The 17,641-nt window shown below is 48.3% G+C and overlaps 1 long non-coding RNA gene across 1 annotated transcript; it reads right to left on the bottom strand.

Annotated features, from left to right (window-relative positions):
* Positions 1-2,462: 2,462 nt before the first annotated feature.
* LOC307194688 lies at positions 2,463-17,581 on the bottom strand. Its single transcript, XR_013830610.1, has 3 exons — positions 17,506-17,581; positions 8,416-8,529; positions 2,463-4,199 (listed from the first exon to the last, which is right to left on the bottom strand). It is a non-coding gene; the product is annotated as an uncharacterized lncRNA (long non-coding RNA).
* Between the last annotated feature and the right edge of the window lie 60 nt (positions 17,582-17,641).

Below are 17,641 nucleotides of genomic sequence, written 5' to 3'. Positions count from 1 at the left end.
AGTTTTCCTGTCCTTCTGAGCATAAAAGCCGGAGTCTTTACAATGACCTACATGGCCCCACAGGATCTGCCTCTGCCACTTCTCCCATCACATGTTCTCCAGCCACACTGGCCTCCTCACTGTGTCTTGAACACACCTAGCACGTTCCTGCCTCAGGGCATTTGCACTTGCAGTTTCCTCTGCCTGGAATTCTCTTCCCCACTCCAAGTCTCTGCCCACATGACACCTTCTCAATGGCATCTTCCCTGGTCATGCCTTTAAAAACAGCAGTCCCCACCCCCACTTTATTTTCCTCCGTAGCACTTTTTACCATTTAACATGTTTGTCTGTTTATTTCTTTACTGTCTGGCTCTCCTCACTGAATGTACATCTCACGAGAGTAGAGATCTTGTCTTTGCTCTATCCCAAATACGAAAGTACCTGGCATTAAAAAAAAAGAAAGAGAGTGGATATATGTATATATATGTATAACTGATTCACTTTGCTGTACACCTGAAACTGACACAACATTGTAAATCAACTATACTCCAATAAAAATTTAAGAAAAAAGGTACCTGGCATAGAGCAGTTAGGTGCTTAATTGGGAATTGTTGAGCTACTGAATTGATCTTCCCACCAAACCTCCACTTTTCTCTGTGTTCACCATCTCAGAAAAAGATGCCATCAGTCTCCAGTTCCCGCCGGGGGTCTTATCCGAGATTTATCCCTCTCTGCAGAAATCCACCCCCGGATCTTATTGACTCAACTTCCTAAATTTTTTTTTTTTTTTGCGGTACGCGGGTCTCTCACTGTTGTGGCCTCTTCCGTTGCGGAGCACAGGCTCCGGACGCACAGGCTCAGCGGCCATGGCTCACGGGCCCAGTCGCTCCGTGGCATGTGGGATCTTCCTGGACCAGGGCACAAACCCGTGTCCCCTGCATCAGCAGGCGGACTCTCAACCACTGCACCACCAGGGAAGCCCCCTAAGTATTTTTTAAACCATCCACTTCCCACCATCCTTCTGCCACTTCCTTGGTTCTGCCCTTTCACAACAGATGCCAGGAATGCATACAGTAATACACTGAGTTTGCATATTTTGAATTTTTCTGTGTCTTCTCCACCCCTGCCTCTCCCCATCCATCCCCAAGTCCTCCCAACCCGGGCCCCAACCTGCTCCTCCTGTCTCAGGAAACCCTCCACCATTGGCCCAGCTGCCCGAGCCAGGCACCCGGGAGGCATCCTCAGCTCCCCTCTCTGCCAATCTAAGGCCATTCTTTCTATTTTACCTATTTGGATATTTTGGAAAACTGCCCATTTCCTTTCCTCCTCATGGCCACCATTCTAGTCCAGGCCACCACCCCTGGACTTTTATTTGGGTTTTCTTAGCAGCCTCTTAGTCCTGGTCTCCCTGCCTGCTGCCTGGCCTGGGGTGATCTTCCAAAAACACAAGTATGATCACGTGACTCTCCCACTTAAATGAAGCCCTACTCTTTCCCGTGCACCCTCCCTGACTTGCCATCCCCAGCATCCTGCCACATTCAACTTCAGCCATTGCCCAACACCCCGCAACCCACCCCTTGGTCGTGCTGTTCCCTTGGCCTGAAATGCCTTCTCCCTTCTCTGCCTGCCCAATTCCTCTCCCCTCCTAGACCCAGCTCCGAGGTCACTTCCACTGTGAACTCTTCCCTGACCACCCCTTCCCACCTCCCCAGCACTGTGTAATTACCACCTTCCTCACCGGGGGCTCACTCATCCAGTTCTCACGAGCAAGGTCACCCTGGCTGAGATGATTAACAGGTGAAAAAGCAGTTTGGGGGGCCCAAATGGCAAAGGCCTTAGTAAACATCTTCTGTGAATCTGGGACTGTTCCCAGAATCCCAAGGTCAAATGGTAGATGCATGTGGCATGAGAAGAGGGAAATGGGACTGGGAAAGAGAAGGAGAAGGGACGAGAACCAACATGTTTGGAGCAGATTCTATGTTCTCGTGCTAAAGGCTCTGAAGATGCTACTTCATTTAATCATCATCACATCGCTGGGAGGTAGTAGGGATTTTAAAAACAAAGGAACTGGTGTATAGGATTTCCAAAACTAATAAAGGTAGCATTTCAAAGCCGTGGGGGAAAAAAGAGACTATTCAATAGAAGACTTTAATGTGAAATTGGCTATATACTTGGAAACAATCAAGTTGGACCCCTTACACTGCATTAAAACTCCAAATGGAGTAAACACAACCATTTAAGTGATTATTTATGTGAATTTGGGGTAGGGGAGGTCTTTCTCAGCAAAACACAGAAGGCGGCCACCAGAAAGGAAAGTACTAAGAGACTTGACTACGTAAAAGTGTAAACGCTTTAGGTCAACAAATTAAGTTAAAAAGACAACGGAAAACTGGGAAAAATACTTCCTACATGTTACCAGAGAGAAATATAGGTTCCTAATCTAAACAGACAATTCACATAGGAAGAAATGTAAATGGGCCAGAGTTCAATTTTTCTAATAACCAGAGAAATATAAATTAAATCAAATTGAAGTACCATTTAAAATTTACCAAATTAGGGACTTCCCTGGTGGTGCAGTAGTTAAGAATCCACCTGCCAATGTAGGGGACACGGGTTCGAGCCCTGGTCTGGGAAGATCCCACATGCCACGGAGCAACTAAGCCCGTGTGCCACAACTACTGAGCCTGCACTCTAAAGCCCGCGAGCCACAACTGCTCAAGCCCATGCACCTAAAGCCCGTGCTCCGCAACAAGAGAAGCCACTGCAATGAGAAGCCCATGCACTGCAACAAAGAGTAGCCCCTGCTCGCTGCAACTAGAGAAAGCCCGTGCGCAGCAATGAAGACCCAATGCAGCCAAAATAAATTAATTAATTAAAAAAATAAATTTTACTAAATTATCAAACATTCATTTTAATAAAACGAGAGCGTCATGGGGCGCCATGGGAGAATGCATCATAAAACTGCCGATGAGAGAAACTGTGACACCGTAAAGGTTATAAACGTCTTTTGCATTCTAGGGCAGCAGAGGGGATCTGTTTACAGAGACGATCGTCCCTTTGTTCTGGATTGTCTTGGAAAGACCCCTTTCTTGAGCCCTCTTGGTCAGGCAGCTGTGAAGTAAGAGCTTCCTGCTGTTCTTGGGGACGCCCAAAGACAGCTGCTTTAGACTAAGATGTTAAGTATTCTATTCAGTTATATAAACTGGGTCAGCTAGTTAAAGAACTTTTTCTCCCCCCTTAATCTCGATTTTGGACTGCTCTGTGCAGGAGGGTGTAGGAGAAGGAGGTGAAGCAAGCTTTAGACGGGAGGCCAGGATTTCTTCTCCCCTGGGGTGGGGGGATGGGGAGGTCTACATGCTGGGCAATAGGGACCCAGTCAAGGGCACTGAGCCCCTGCACAGAGGCCAGTGGGGGCTAAGAAGAAAGCAGGCATGTGGCCCCCGTGAAGAATCCCAGACTGTGGACTTCCAGTTTATTTTTAATTTTTAAATATTTATTTATTTATTTGGCTGTGCTGGGTCTTTAGTTGCGGCCTGTGGACTCTTAGTTACGGCATGTGGGATCTAGTTCCCTGACCAGGGATCGAACCCAGGCCCCCCTGCATTGGGAGCACGGAGTCTTAACCACTGGACCACCAGGGAAGTCCCTGATCTCTGATTTACATCTGTCTTTTGTTCTCCCCAAACCTGCAGCCAGGTTTTGTCAGGTTGGTGGTAGCTGTGTTTTAGGGAATTCAGGGGGGGTGCTGAGCCCAGAGAAGCCATCCTGAGAGCTGAAGCCTGGAGATGTCACCAGATGGCAGGAGGTTACCCATTTCTGGGGAGAAGGGCAGTGGTCCAGAGGAAGGGAGGTGGCCGAGGTGACGAGTGGCAACCAGGTCAGAGCAGGAAACAGAAAGCATGGCTTGGAAGTCACTGGCAAAGTGAGCCTTGGAAGGCGTGGTCTCCCGGGCTGACGCTTAGGTGATTTTCACTTCAGTATTAGAGAGCAGAGTGGCCCAGGGGATGCAGAATCCCAGGACCCCTGGCTGCAGGTTGGAGGCAGAAGAACAAGCCCTTTTATATGCTGGGTGACTGGAAACTGCACCTGCAAACTGGAAGACAATCTTCCAATTGCAGCAAAACCTTTTAAAAATGTGCATCTTCTGACCCGACAAAACCATTTCCGGGAGTTTATCAGAAGGTCAAAGAAAGGTAACTGTACAGCAGGGATCTGTGAACCTGGATGGGGAACAAAAACACGACACCTTTATTTCCAGGAACGTCTCGATGAAATTTAGCACTTCCTTCACTTACAAATATAGGCAGCAAACCACAGTAGAATTAGCCATACCTGTGGCTTTGCTGTCAACAGAAATCACAGCGTTGCAGAAATCAGAGCGTCGGCCACTCATCACCATTTCAGAGTTCCATCATTATTAGCCCCGCTATGGGATCTTGCTATTAAATGCATTCATAAGAAGCACAGCCATAAGTACAACCCATTTTCTTTTGTTTCATAAGACTATCTTTTAGAGCAGGTTCAGGTTTACGTAAAAGTTGAGTGGTGATCATTTTGAAATGTACAGAAATATCGAATCACTCTGCTGTGCACCAAGAACTAACATAGTATTGTAGGTCATTATATTTCAAAAACAACTGAACAAACTCATAGAAAAAGAGATCAGATTTGTGGCAGGGGTGGGGGGGTGGGGAAAGGGGGAATTGGATGAAGGTGGTCAAAAGTACAAACTTCCAGTTATAAGATAAATAAGTACTAGGGATGTAATACACAACCTGATAAATATAATGAATGCTGCTGTATGTTACATATGAAAAGTTTTGAAGGAAGTAAATCCTAAGAGTTCTCATCACAAGGAAAACAACTTTTTTCTATTTTTTTAAATTTTGTATCTATATGAGACGATGGATATTCACTAAACTTACTGGGGTCATCATTTCATGATGTATGTTAGTCAAATCACTATGTTGTACACTTTAAACTTATACAGTGCTGTGCGTCAGTAATATCTCAGTAAAACCGACAGAAAATAAAATTGAGCAGGAGGGAATTCCCTGGTGACCCAGTGGTTAGGACTTGGCGCTTTCACTGCCAAGGGCCCGGGTTCAATCCCAGGTTGGGGAACTAAGATCCCACAAGCCACGCTGCGTGGCCAAAAAAAAAAAAAAAAAAAAAAAAAAAAATTAAAATTGAGCAGGAAGGGACTTCCCTGGTGGTGCAGTGGTTAAGAATCCGCCTGCCGATGCAGGGGACACGGGTTCGAGCCCTGGTCCGGGAAGATCCCACATGCCACGGAGCAACTAAGCCCATTAGCCGTAACTACCAAGCGTGTGCTCTAGAGCCTGTGAGCCACAACTACTGAGCCCGCGCGCCTCAACAAAGAGTAGCCCCCGCTCGCCACAACTAGAGAAAGCCCGTGTGCAGCAACGAATTCCCAACGCAGCCAAAAATAAATAAATAAAAATTTTAAAAAGTGTTAACAAAAATTGGGCTTCCTTGGTGGCGCAGTGGTTGAGAGTCCGCCTGCCGATGCAGGGGACACGGGTTCGTGCCCCGGTCTGGGAAGATCTCACATGCCGCGGAGCGGCTGGGCCCGTGAGCCATGGCCGTTGAGCCTGCACGTCCGGAGCCTGTGCTCCGCAACGGGAGAGGCCACAACAGTGAGAGGCCCGCGTACCGGGGAAAAAAAAGAAAAAAAAAAAAAATTGAGCAGGAAATACAGAAAGTTCCCACATACTTCTCATCTCACTGCCCCCAGAGTTTACCCTATTATTAATGTCCTGCATTACTGATACATTTGTCACCATTGTTAAACCAATAACGATGCATTATTATTACTACTTTGAAAAAATTTGTTTTGTTGAAGTACAGTTGTGTTAATTTCTACTGTACAGCAAAGTGATTCAGTTATACATATTCTTTTTTATATTCTTTTCCATTATGGTTTATCACAGGATATCGAATATAGTTCCCTGCTCTGTACAGTAGGACCTTGTTGTTTACCCATTCTATATATAATAGTTTTCATCTGCTAACCCCAAACTCCCAATCCCTCCCTCCCCCATCCCCCTTCTCCCTTGGCAACCACAAGTCTGTTCTCTATGTCTGTGTGTCTGTTTCTGTTTCATAGATAAGTTCATTTGTGTTATATTTTAGATTCCACATATAAGTGATATAAAATGGTATTTGCCTTTCTCTTCCTGACTTCCTTCACTTAGTATGATAATCTCTAGGCCCATCCATGTTGCTGCAAATGGCATTATTTCAATCTTTTTTATGGCTGAGTAGTATTTCATTGTATATATGAATGATACATTATGCTTAACTAAAGTCCACAGTTTACATCAGGGTTCACTCTTTATGCTGCACATTCTATGGGTTTTGACAAATGCATAATGTCACGTGTCCACCATTACAGTACCATATAGAATATCTGCATTGCCCTAGAAATGCCCTGTGCTTCACCTATTCCTCCCTTCCTCTCTCTTCCTGAACCCCTGGAACCACTGATTTTTTACTGTGTCTAGTTCTGCCTTTTCCAGAATGTCATATAGCTGGTATCATACAGTACGTGGCCTTTTCAGACTGGCTTCGTTACTTAACAATATGCAGTTAAGGTTACCCCACGTCTTTTCATGAAGCTTAATAGCTCTTTTTTTTTTTTTTTGGCCGTGCTGTGCGGCTTGCAGGATCTTAATTCCTTGACTGGGGATTGAACCCCCGGCCACAGCAGTGAAAAGTGCAGAGTCCTAACCACTGGAACGCCAGGGAAGTCCCAATAGCTCATTTCCTTTTATCTCTGATAATATTTCCTTGTCTGGATTCCCACAGTTCTTTATCCATTCATCTACTGAAGGATATCTTGGTTGCTTCAGTTTTGGCAATCATGAATAAAGCTTCTATAAATATCCATGTGCAGGTTTTTGTGTGGATGTAATTTTCAACTCATTTAGATAAATACTAAGGTGCGCAATTACTGGATCATATTGTGAAACTATGTTTAACTCTGTAAGAAACCACCAAACTGTCTTCCAAAGTGTCTGTGCCGTTTTGCATTCCCACCAGCAATGAAGGAAAATTCCTCTTGTTCTACATCCTTGCGAGCATTTGGTGGTGTCAGTGTTTTGGATTTTAGACATTCTAATAAGTATGTAGTGGTAACTCATTGTTGTTTAATTTGCAGTTCCCCAAAGACATGTGGAGCATCTTTTCACATGCTTATTTGCCATTTCTGCTCCAGGTTTAATCATAAGCTTAGGTGATGCTTTCTGTAGGAAGACTATCCTCCCCCACTGTTATCAGTTAGCCTTTGCTGTGTAACACACTATTCCAAAACTCAATATTTATTTCTATTTATTTATTTGGTTGTGCCGGGTCTTAGTTGCGGCAGGCGGGCTGCTTAGTTGAGGCTCCAGGGCTCCTTAGTTGCAGCACGTGGGCTCCTTAGTTGTGGCATGCAAACTTTTAGTTGCAGCATGCATGCGGGACCTAGTTGCCTGACCAGGGATCGAACCCGGGCCCCCTGCCTTGGGAGTGCAGAGTCTTAGCCACTGCTCCACCAGGGAAGTCCCAAAACTCAGTGGTTTAAAATAAACTCACACATCTGTGGGTGTTACGGGGTTCAGCTGATCGTGGCTGGGCGGGGCTGGGTGGGGCTGGGTGCTTCAGGCCACAGCCAGCCTGAAGACCCGTGGGCTGCTCTGTTCCATGGGTCTCACACCTTCTTTGGACCGCTGTAGCCCAATTTTACAACATATTTTGATAAATGTGTTTCAGGATAATTGGTTTCCTTTGCAAACTTTGGTATATTATTTTATGCATTTTAAAATATTATTTTTGGGGGGTGGCAGGCTTCTTCTGGTGGCCAGGGGCTCTCTTGCACAGAGAAGGTTAAGAAATCTTGGTCTACAGGGATACACCATGCAACCTGGAGTTGAATCCTGAGGAGCAGGAAACAACCAAGACATCATGCAAGGGAAACTGGTTAATTAATCTTGGTTGTATCTTTACAATGGAATACCATGAGGGAAATAAGAACTTTATGTAGAAGAATAATGAAATAAAACATTAAAATTATATTCAGTGGAAAAAACAGGTTATAAAATAATATGTACAGTGCTATCCAACTGCTTCCCTGCACCCCTGGTACCTACTGACCTGCTTTTGGTGACTACAGTTTTGCCTAAGAATTACTCATTAAAGAAAATAAACAATTGATGAGATGTTTAGAGAAGTTAGCTGAATTCCCTAAGGTTGGGCACCTCCTCCGGGAAGCCTTTTGGATTCTCCATCCTCTTTATTCCTCCCCGCCCCCACCCCATCCAGCGTGTCTGTCCTTCTACGCCAAACCCAGGGTGTGTTTTTACTAATCACTGATTCAGGTTCATCTCTCTCTCTCCATTTGCTTCTCAAGGGCAGGGGCTCCATGTTACTTACCTTTCAACCTCCAGCACCTTCTATAGCAGCAACAAGGCCATTTATGGAGTACTCATTGGGTGCCGGGTGCATGCAGAACTCCTCACCGATGTCTATTCTATCTTCCCAGCAATCCTGAAAAGAGGATGGTAAAATTCCTTCCATTTAACTGATGAGACAAAGAAAGCTCAGAGAGGTTAAGCAACTCATCTGAGGTCACACAGTAAAGGGCTGAGCTGGGACTTGAACCAGGTCTGTCTGAGTCCAGAGTCGTGCATATACCGCCCTCTCTAAGGGTCTGATGCACGGTAGGTGCTAGGTAGGTATTTGTTGAATGAGTGGCTGGATGGAGGGCCACGCAGCTAGCAGTGTTCTAGCTGAGACTCAAACACCGGTCCTGCTTTTTCCATAGCCCTCTGGATGCTCAGGAAAGACATCTTTTGCCCTTTTCTTTGTCAGTTCTGACCGTCTTCCAGCAAACTCCCCTTCCTTTGGGCTCCTGAAGCCTGGGGTGGGCACTGGGGGTCTGGGGTGCTCAGGGAGGGGTCTGGAGCACCGGAAAGGAGAGGCCTTGTCTCCAGGAGCTGCCAGGTGGGGAAACAGCCTGCCTGGCAGATGGGCAGCCTGGTGGCACCGGGCTGGACTCAAGGAGGACCTGCTTCCCTTGGACGGCTCGGAAGCCAGGAGTCTCCACAGACAGAGCTGAGGGGCAGATGCAGGAGGGAGGTCACGACTGGGCCCCGGGGGTGGCTGGCCAGAGGAGTCCCCCGCACAGATATCCTCCAGAGGGTTGAGCCACAGGAGGCAGGGACAGGAGCCACAGGACATGGTGCTGTCCGCGAGCACCCGGCCATGGTCAGGAGCTGGAACCGAGCTGGGGAAGGATCCCAGCCTCGGTCATGCTGCTGGCTGGGGGCCGGGGCACATTCCTGCCGGAGTCGGCTTCCTCTTGTCACGCTGGGCCATTTCCAGGGGTTGGCAGGGACCAGAGGAAGTCAGACCCACCCGGGGCTCCAAGGGGCCTGCGTTCACATCCTGGCTCTGCCACATTCTAGCTGCCACTTCAACTCCCCGGGCCTCAGTCTCCCTCTCCGTAATAAGAGCACCACCCTGCCTTTCCCAGTTTGGACATCTTTGCATACATTCCCCCGCGTGTTGTGAACCCACGACAACACTGTGAAGTAGGTATTACGGCTCCACTTTAGAGAGGAATTCACACCGTCATATCGGATTAGAGGCCCACCTGACTCCAGTATGATCACATATTAACATATTACATCTGGGACTTCCCTGGCGGTCCAGTGGTTAAGACTTCGTGCTTCCACTGCAGGGGGCGTGGGTTCGATCCCTGATTGGGGAACTAAGATCCCACATGCCAGGCAGCACGGCCAAAACAAAACATATTACAGCTGCAACGACCTATTTTCAAATAAGGTCACATTCTGAGGTACTGGGGATTAGGACTTCATGAATCTGGGGGGACACGATTCAACCCATAACAACACTGTCATGAAGTAGGGGGTCACAAAGACAGCCCTTGAAGCAAAGGAGCTCCACTGCTTCCTAGCTGTGTGACCTTGGGCAAGTGACCTAACTTCTCTGGGCTTCATTTCTCATGACTGTAAAATAGGGATTGTGCATATCACTGACAGACGGCTCCAGCTGCTGCCTTTCCAGATCCACCCTCATGCTCCTGCCAAGGTTGCAGGAATGGACTGCTCCTAACTAGTGACTGAGCAGAGGGGAGCTAACTCGGGCTGGTCCCCACGAGACAAAGGACGCCTTTAACCAGGACTCTCCAGGTTAGTCTCCTGACACTTTCCTATGACTGCAATACCTACCATCTGAGACCCTTCTTACTCAACCCCCCGCCCCCCACCCCCACCCCCAGGAGTCAGACCTTCAGACCTGCATCATGGTCTGATGGCATATCCCAGACAGGGGTAATAGTAACACATTCCACGGGAGTGGTTATGACAACCCTGCACACGAAGTAATATGTGTAAAGCACTGAGAAAAGTGCTTGGCACTTGGTACGTGCTCAATAAAAGTTCATTCATTCACAAAGCATTTATTTAGTGTCTGCTATGTGCGAAACACTGGGGTTGCAGAGATGAGTAAAACCTAGTCCCGGCTTTCAAAGAGGTCACAGCATCTTTGAAGAGGTAAACCAAAGTGAAGATAGCAGTAGTGCACAGAGAAATTGAGAGCACGACGTGGGGGTGAGCATTCTGGAAATGATCTTAAAGGAGTAATTCAGGGGAAAGTAAAGCTGTGAACGTGAGGATGCCTGGGGCTTTCTCCACCACCCACAATCCACCCCGCGCCCAGGAATCACAGAGATCAGAACGATCAGCCTCAAATCCAGATCTGATCACATCCTTCCCCAGCTGCCAGGCACCTGGAGGCCCCCAGACACTTACGGATCACGAAGCACCGCTGGTCCTGCCCCTGCCTCTGCTCCAGCCTTGGCTCAGCCTCACCAACACTGAAGCCAGACAGACCATCGCTTCAGGCGTTAGCTGCCACCTTTCTTTCTCTACCAGTTGTATGCTCTTGCAGGTACCTCTGCCTGGAACACCCTTCCCTTCCATATCATTTGACCACCTCCTATGTATCCTTCAGGTCTCAGCTAAGATGTCACTTCCTCTGGGAAGCCTTCCCTGATTTCCTAAGTCAGAGGAGGTGGCCCTCTTCTGGGTCCCCTAGCCCCATGCTAGCCCTGTCACACTGCTCTGCCAGGGTCTGGTTCCTTGTCTGTTTCCTTGCAGGACTGTGAGTTCCTTCAGGGCAGGAACTGTGTTTACATTTCTATTTTTAATTTTTTATGAAAAATTTCAAACATACACAAAAAAGGGAGAGAACAGCACCATAAAATCCCATTCACGCATCACCCCAGATTATACTGATTTTGTCCCACTGGTTCTATCTCTCTCCCCTTGTTTTCTTTTTTCCCCTTTGCTAAAATTGTAAAGCAAATCATTCCCTCCCCCCCGCCATGTATTTCACTGTGCTTCTCTAAGAAATTGAATGAATGGTTTTCAATCATATGAATGACTGCTGCCAAGCTGTTTATAATAGCCTCCAGCTGGAAACACGCTTATCAGCTAACGTTTGAAAATGAGGGGGTGCTCAGAGGACTCTGATGCATCCTTTCAGATGGTCAGTATGAAGACCACACAGCCCCATGGCAAAATGCTTGTGACCAAGAAAAGCCCAGAAAGGCAGAGAGCCCAGCCCAAGGTGGTCTCTGCATTCCCTTTTGGCAACCAGGCCAAAATATCTGCCTGGGTTCCCAGCCAGAATGGAGAAGGCAGAAAGGAAGGTGGGGATGAGGGTGGTGGGATGTGGGCGAATCTGCTATTCTCTCTTCCAAGTATTTTCAGCGTCTTTAACAGCACCTTTCCAAGCTGTTACCTGCAAGCCAGATTCGCTGCAGGGCTGTGTGTGAGGCTGAACAAAGGACTGATGGCACCTGCTGGCTCCATGGGGAGCTTGCTGGAGCCAGGGAAAGCCTTGCTGAAGATCTCATGACAAAGGGCGGATCCAACCCCCAGGCACAGCCCTTCTCAGCTCCCAGAAGGTGGCCACCGAGCTGCACGGCTGTTTGTTCTTCTGCTGTTGGGGGTTTGGAAAGGCCACGGTGTGGTGGCACGGAGTTATCTGATGTCCTGGGCCATGTGTGTGCTTCACTGCGCATCGGGGCCCTTGTCCCTGCCAGGTGGCTTGCCCACCTGGGCACCTGGAGCTTGCTCTGGCCGTTTAAACAGTTATCAAGGTCAGCAGTTGTGACATCTTTGTTCCTTGGCAGAAGCATGACTTGGACTGCTGGCAAACCCTGACCCACAGGGTTGTCCTGGGGAAAACAGGATCCACTTTACAGCTTGGTTCCCAGGCACGGTGACCCCAGAGAAGGGGGCCTGTCCCAGCGGACTTCCTTGGATCCACCCCTACCCCTTGGGAGCTCAGTGTCCTGCAAACAGGAGGCGCTGACTTAATGCTTGTTCTCCCAGGTGCCATGCTGAGCCCGGCGTCTTTTTGCTCCCTGGAAGATCAGACTCGAGGGATTTTGGAAAAAGGACCCATCATAGTGCATTGGTTAGGGGGTCAGGGGTGGAAAGAGGCATTGGGGGGTTATCTAGAAGCCCCAAGTCTAGCCCCAGCTCCCCTGTAAGTCACTTGAGGACCTTGGGACTGCCTGTCCCCCACCTGCCTCATCTACCAATGTATCCATTCATCTCTGACTCTTCAATCAATTTGATGCCACACACGGTCACTGAGAAGCTTCCCCAGGGCCTACGAGGAGACCCAGAGCTGAAATGCCATAGTTCCTGTCCTCGGAAAGGTCACTCCAAACAATAACTGTGTTTTTTTTTTTTGCGGTACACGGGCCTCTCATTGCCGTGGCCTCTCCCGCCGCGGAGCACAGGCTCCGGACGCGCAGTCTCAGCAGTCATGGCTCACAGGCCCAGCCGCTCCGCGGCATGTGGGATCTTCCCGGACCTGGGCATGAACCCGTGTCCCCTGCATCGGCAGGTGGACTCTCAACCACTGCGCCACCAGGGAAGCCCTGTGGTTTTAAATGATCAAAAAATGACTGAGGGAGTGATTCTTGGTGAGGGAATTGATGGGGTTCAGGGCAGGTCGCCTCCAAACATGCCACTCTGGCATATTGATTATTTTGAATTAAAGTTTCTTGGGAAACAGCCAGTGCGAGAACATGCTTACCCTCCTTTGTCCCCCTGAAAAAGCAGGAAATAAATCTCCCATGTGAAGATACCCTCTACCAGGAGGAGAGGAGGCATGCCTATCGCCAAAGATAGCGAATTCAAGGTCTCAAGGCCAAGAAGGCTGTATAAACAAACTTTGTTACTTCTTCATTAATTTGCTACCCCAAGCAAAAAGGCTTCCGTGTTGTCAAATCTTCACAAGTGATTGTTTCTTTGCCTACAAGGTATAAAAGCTGCCTGCTTTAGTCACTTCTTTGAGCTTCATATGTTTGGGGCTCCTGGACGTTCGAAATTAAATTTGATTGTTTTTCTCCTGTTGATCTGTCTTATGCCAATTTAATTATATTAGACCAGCCAAAGAGAACCTAGAAGGGCAGAGGGAAATTTTTCCTCCCCTACAGGATCAAGAAAAATGTCAAGGGCTTTCATTTGCTAAGGGTCTTGAAGATGGAGCAGAAGTTCACCGGGCAGGCAAGTGTGGGAACCCCAGAGACAAAGACGGAGGCAGGAAACACGTGGTTGTCTGAGAAACTTGAAGAAGTTATGCCGAGGCTTAGCTGGGAAGGGCCTTGGCGGGTCTGCTTACTTCACTGGTTGCCAGGAAAGGCCTTGGTGTCTCCTACTAACGTGTTTTTACCCACAACAGCAGGACACTTTTTTTTTTTTAATTTTGTTTATTTGTTTTTGGCTGCGTTGGGTCTTCGTTGCTGCGCACAGGCTTTCTCTAGTTGTGGCGAACAGGCGCTGCTCTTTCTTGCGGTGCACAGGCTTCTCATTGCGGTGGCTTCTCTTGTTGCGGAGCACGGGTTCTAGGCGCACAGGCTTCAGTAGTTGTGGCACGTGGGCTCAGTAGTTGTGGCTTGCGGGCTCTAGAGCGCAGGCTCAGTAGCTGTGGCACACGGGCTTAATTGCTCCACGGCATGTGGGATCTTCTCAGACCAGGGCTCGAACCCGTGTCCCCTGCATTGGCAGGCGGATTCTTTTTTTTTTTTTTGCGTTACGCGGGCCTGTCACTGCTGTGGTCTCTCCCGTTGCGGAGCACAGGCTCCAGACGCGCAGGCTCAGCGGCCATGGCTCACGGGCCCAGCCGCTCCGCGGCATGTGGGATCTTCCCAGACCGGGGCACGAACCCATGTCCCCTGCATCGGCAGGCGGACTCTCAACCACTGCGCCACCAGGGAAGCCCTAGCAGGCAGATTCTTAACCACTGTGCCACCAGGGAAGTCCCAGCAGGACACTTCTGACACCAAGTGTGTGGTTCCCCCAGCCAGCAATTCTCCAGCTCTCTGCAGACACCAATGGGGTGCCCTGTAATTTAATTCATTCTAATGCTAAGTGCCTGGAGTCAGTGCAGACCCCACAGGTTAAGGGCCGAGTACACAAGACCGTCTCCCTCTTCAGTTGCAAGTAGAGATTCCTCAGGTTACCCACATTTCTGTACAATTTGGCTACAAATCAGGGATTCCCTCCACCCCCTCCTCACCTTTCATAATTTGCTATAACAGCTCACATAACTCAGGGAAACACCTTACTTCTGCCGGTTTATTACAAAGGATACAAACAGCTACATGAAGAGGTACATAGGGTAAGATCTGGTAGGGTCCACAGAGAACAGAGCTTCTGTCCCCATGGAGTTTGGGGGGTACCACGCTCCCAGGAAGTGCATGCACTCACAACTCAGAAGCTCTCCAAACCCCTTCGTTTAGGGTTTTTATGGAGGTTCCATTACATAGGCATGAATGATGAAATCACTGGCCACTGGTGATTAACTCAATTTCCAGCCCCTCTCCCCTCCCTGGGGCAGGGGAGGGGGGACTGAAAGTTCCAATCCTCTAATCACAAGGTTGGTCCCTCTGCGATTAACCCCCAACCTGAAGTTATCTAGGGGCCTCCTGACACCAGTCATTCATTAACCGTAAACTCCAGTACAGTGGAAAGCTGCCTGTTACGAAAAACAAAAGATGCTCCTATCACCTCTGTCAGGAAATTTCAAAACCCTTGCAGAAGCTCTGTGCTAGGAACTGGGACGAAGACGAAATATACATGTCTTACTATATTACAACATTGCAGAGTCAGACCTGAGTTCAAAATCCTGACATTTCTATGTTGGATGACTTGCTGAATTGGAGTTTCCTGCTTTATAAATTAGGAGATTACAATACCTATCTCACCAGGTTGGAGTGAGAAGTAAATAAGTGTATGATGAAAAAACATCCAACAAGTTCCTGGCATCCAGTAGATGCTCAATGCGTGTTTATTCTCTTTTAAAAAATTAAAGTTTACTCTGAATGTAATAAACATCAGCACCTACCACAGGTCAGGTCTCCCCATGGCATCTCATTTAATCCCTGCAGTCATTCTGTCAGGTAGATTATCACTCTCATTCTACAGAGGAGGATACTGAGGCTCAGAGAGGGCAGGTGGCTTGTTCAAGGTCACACAGGCGACAGGATATGGAGCCGGAATTAGAATGGAGTGGGCTGGACTCCAAATCTTAATTCTTTCCAGACTCTTCCTCAACAGACAAACCACCAGGCCTCAGCAACCCCGTTCATTGCAGAGACTGCACGTAAGCTCCTGGTATCCATTTCCCAATCTTTTTTCAGTAACAGAAACTGTAGTTGGTCACTTTGTAGCTCAGTCCAAAGCCTTCATTTCCTGACCTCCCTTTCAGTGAGACATGGCCATGGGGCTAGGTTACTGCCATTCAGATGTAAGGAGAAGCATCATGAGGCACCTCTGAAGTCTCCTTAAAAGGGAAGGGAGATTGCTTGCAAGTAAATGTTGATTTGAAAAAAAAAAAAGAAGGAGGAGGAAGCAAATGCCATCTTCCTACCTTTCTCTTTCCTTCCTGCTGGATGAACTCAGACTAAATGACTGGAGCTCAAGCAGTCATCTTGGGCCATGTGAAGCTGTGCTGGTAGGACAGCAAGATAGTGAATCACCGTCCCAGTCCTAGACTGCCTCCCTCTTCCCTCTTCTGAATATCAGCTCTTCTCTATTAAGCCTTTACTTCAGCATTTAAACAGGCTCAAGTTTCTCCCAACCTAAAAGAAAAAACTCTTCTCAAACCCATGTTCCCTCCCACCAACTGGGAAGAACCACCTATTCTCAAGGTTTTTGTGTCTCCATTTCCCAGCCATTCCTCAACTCACTGCATCTGGGTTTCTGTCCTACCATTCCATCCGAATTGCCTGGGCTAAGGGCCTCCGGACAGCTAAATCTAACAGGCTTTCTTCGGTTACCTTCTAACTGGATCTCTCAGAAGCATGTCATGTTGCTCCCCATGCCCCCCTCATCTTGGGTTCTGTGCCACCTCTGCTCCCCCTGCCTCTCTAGCTGCTCACTCTCTGTTGGCTTTGCTTACTAACCCGCTGCTCTGAGCTCTAGTCTTCTCTGTCTAAGGAATGATCTGACTTCTTTTCTTGCATGTCTCAAAAGCAACTCAAACTCAACATATCCAGGGAATTCCCTGGCGGTCCAGTGGTTAGGACTCCGCGCTTTCACTGCCGAGGGCCGGGGTTCAATCCCTGGTCGGGCAACTAAGATCCCACAAGCCACGCTGCGCAGCCAGAAAAACCCAACATGTCGAAAATGAACATTCTCCCTCTCCTCAGACCTAGCTGTTCTTGCCAGAAATCTGGGAGAATCTTTGACACATCTCTTCCCATCATCACCCACAACCAATCCGTGGTCAAGCCCTGACGATTTCATCTCCTAAATAAAGTTCACCGCCATCAGCTGACACAAACCACTCTAGGGACTGTTGCCTGGATCCAGTACAACATTCTCCTAATTGGTCTTTCTGTCTCCACGCCAATCCTCTTCTAAACACCAATTTTGTACACAGTAGTCAAAGGGATCTTTCTACCAACAGGGTCATGTCAATGGCTTGCTCAGAAGTCAACAACTTTCCTTTATCCTCCAGACAAATAGCCCAACTCCTGCCTGGGGCTAGCGAGGTCAGAGCCTGCCCCCTACCCCCTTCATCTCACTCCCCCTCCATCTCTGTTCCAGCCACAGCGGCCTTCGGTGACACCCATGCTTCCTGAACCCACCCGCTCCCTTTCCTCGTGCCTTGTGCACTAGCTGTCCCCTCCAGCCCTTCCTTGTCGCCAGTTACCTGCCACACTGCCACGCCTGCCACATGCATAAACTCCCTTCCCAGTAAGCAGCAGCATTCGAAATGACTTACGCATGTAAATGTTGTCCTTCCCAATTAACATGTTAGCTTTTGGAGGGCCTGTCTTGCTTGCTGCTTCACCCCAAAGGGCCAGGCACAGTCACCCAATGAAAATTTATTGAATGAATGAATAATTCGCCCTCTCCCGCCCCCATAGTGCTCATAAAGTACCCTAATCCAGGGTCTTAGGAGCCCCACCTGAAAGGGATCCTGAGGAAAGTTCTGTAAATAAAGATGAAGAGGGGCTACTACATAAGGAAGCCGTCCTTCCCTTTCTCTTACGGGAGAAAGGGTGGAAGAGCGCGCCTGCGCACTCGCTTCCCTACCGCCGCAT

Source organism: Stenella coeruleoalba (genome assembly GCF_951394435.1).
Source record: "Stenella coeruleoalba genome assembly, chromosome: 11".
Classification (NCBI taxonomy): domain Eukaryota; kingdom Metazoa; phylum Chordata; class Mammalia; order Artiodactyla; family Delphinidae; genus Stenella; species Stenella coeruleoalba.
The sequence above is the reverse complement of the archived record's forward strand: the minus strand, read 5'-3'. Positions and strand labels throughout refer to the sequence as shown.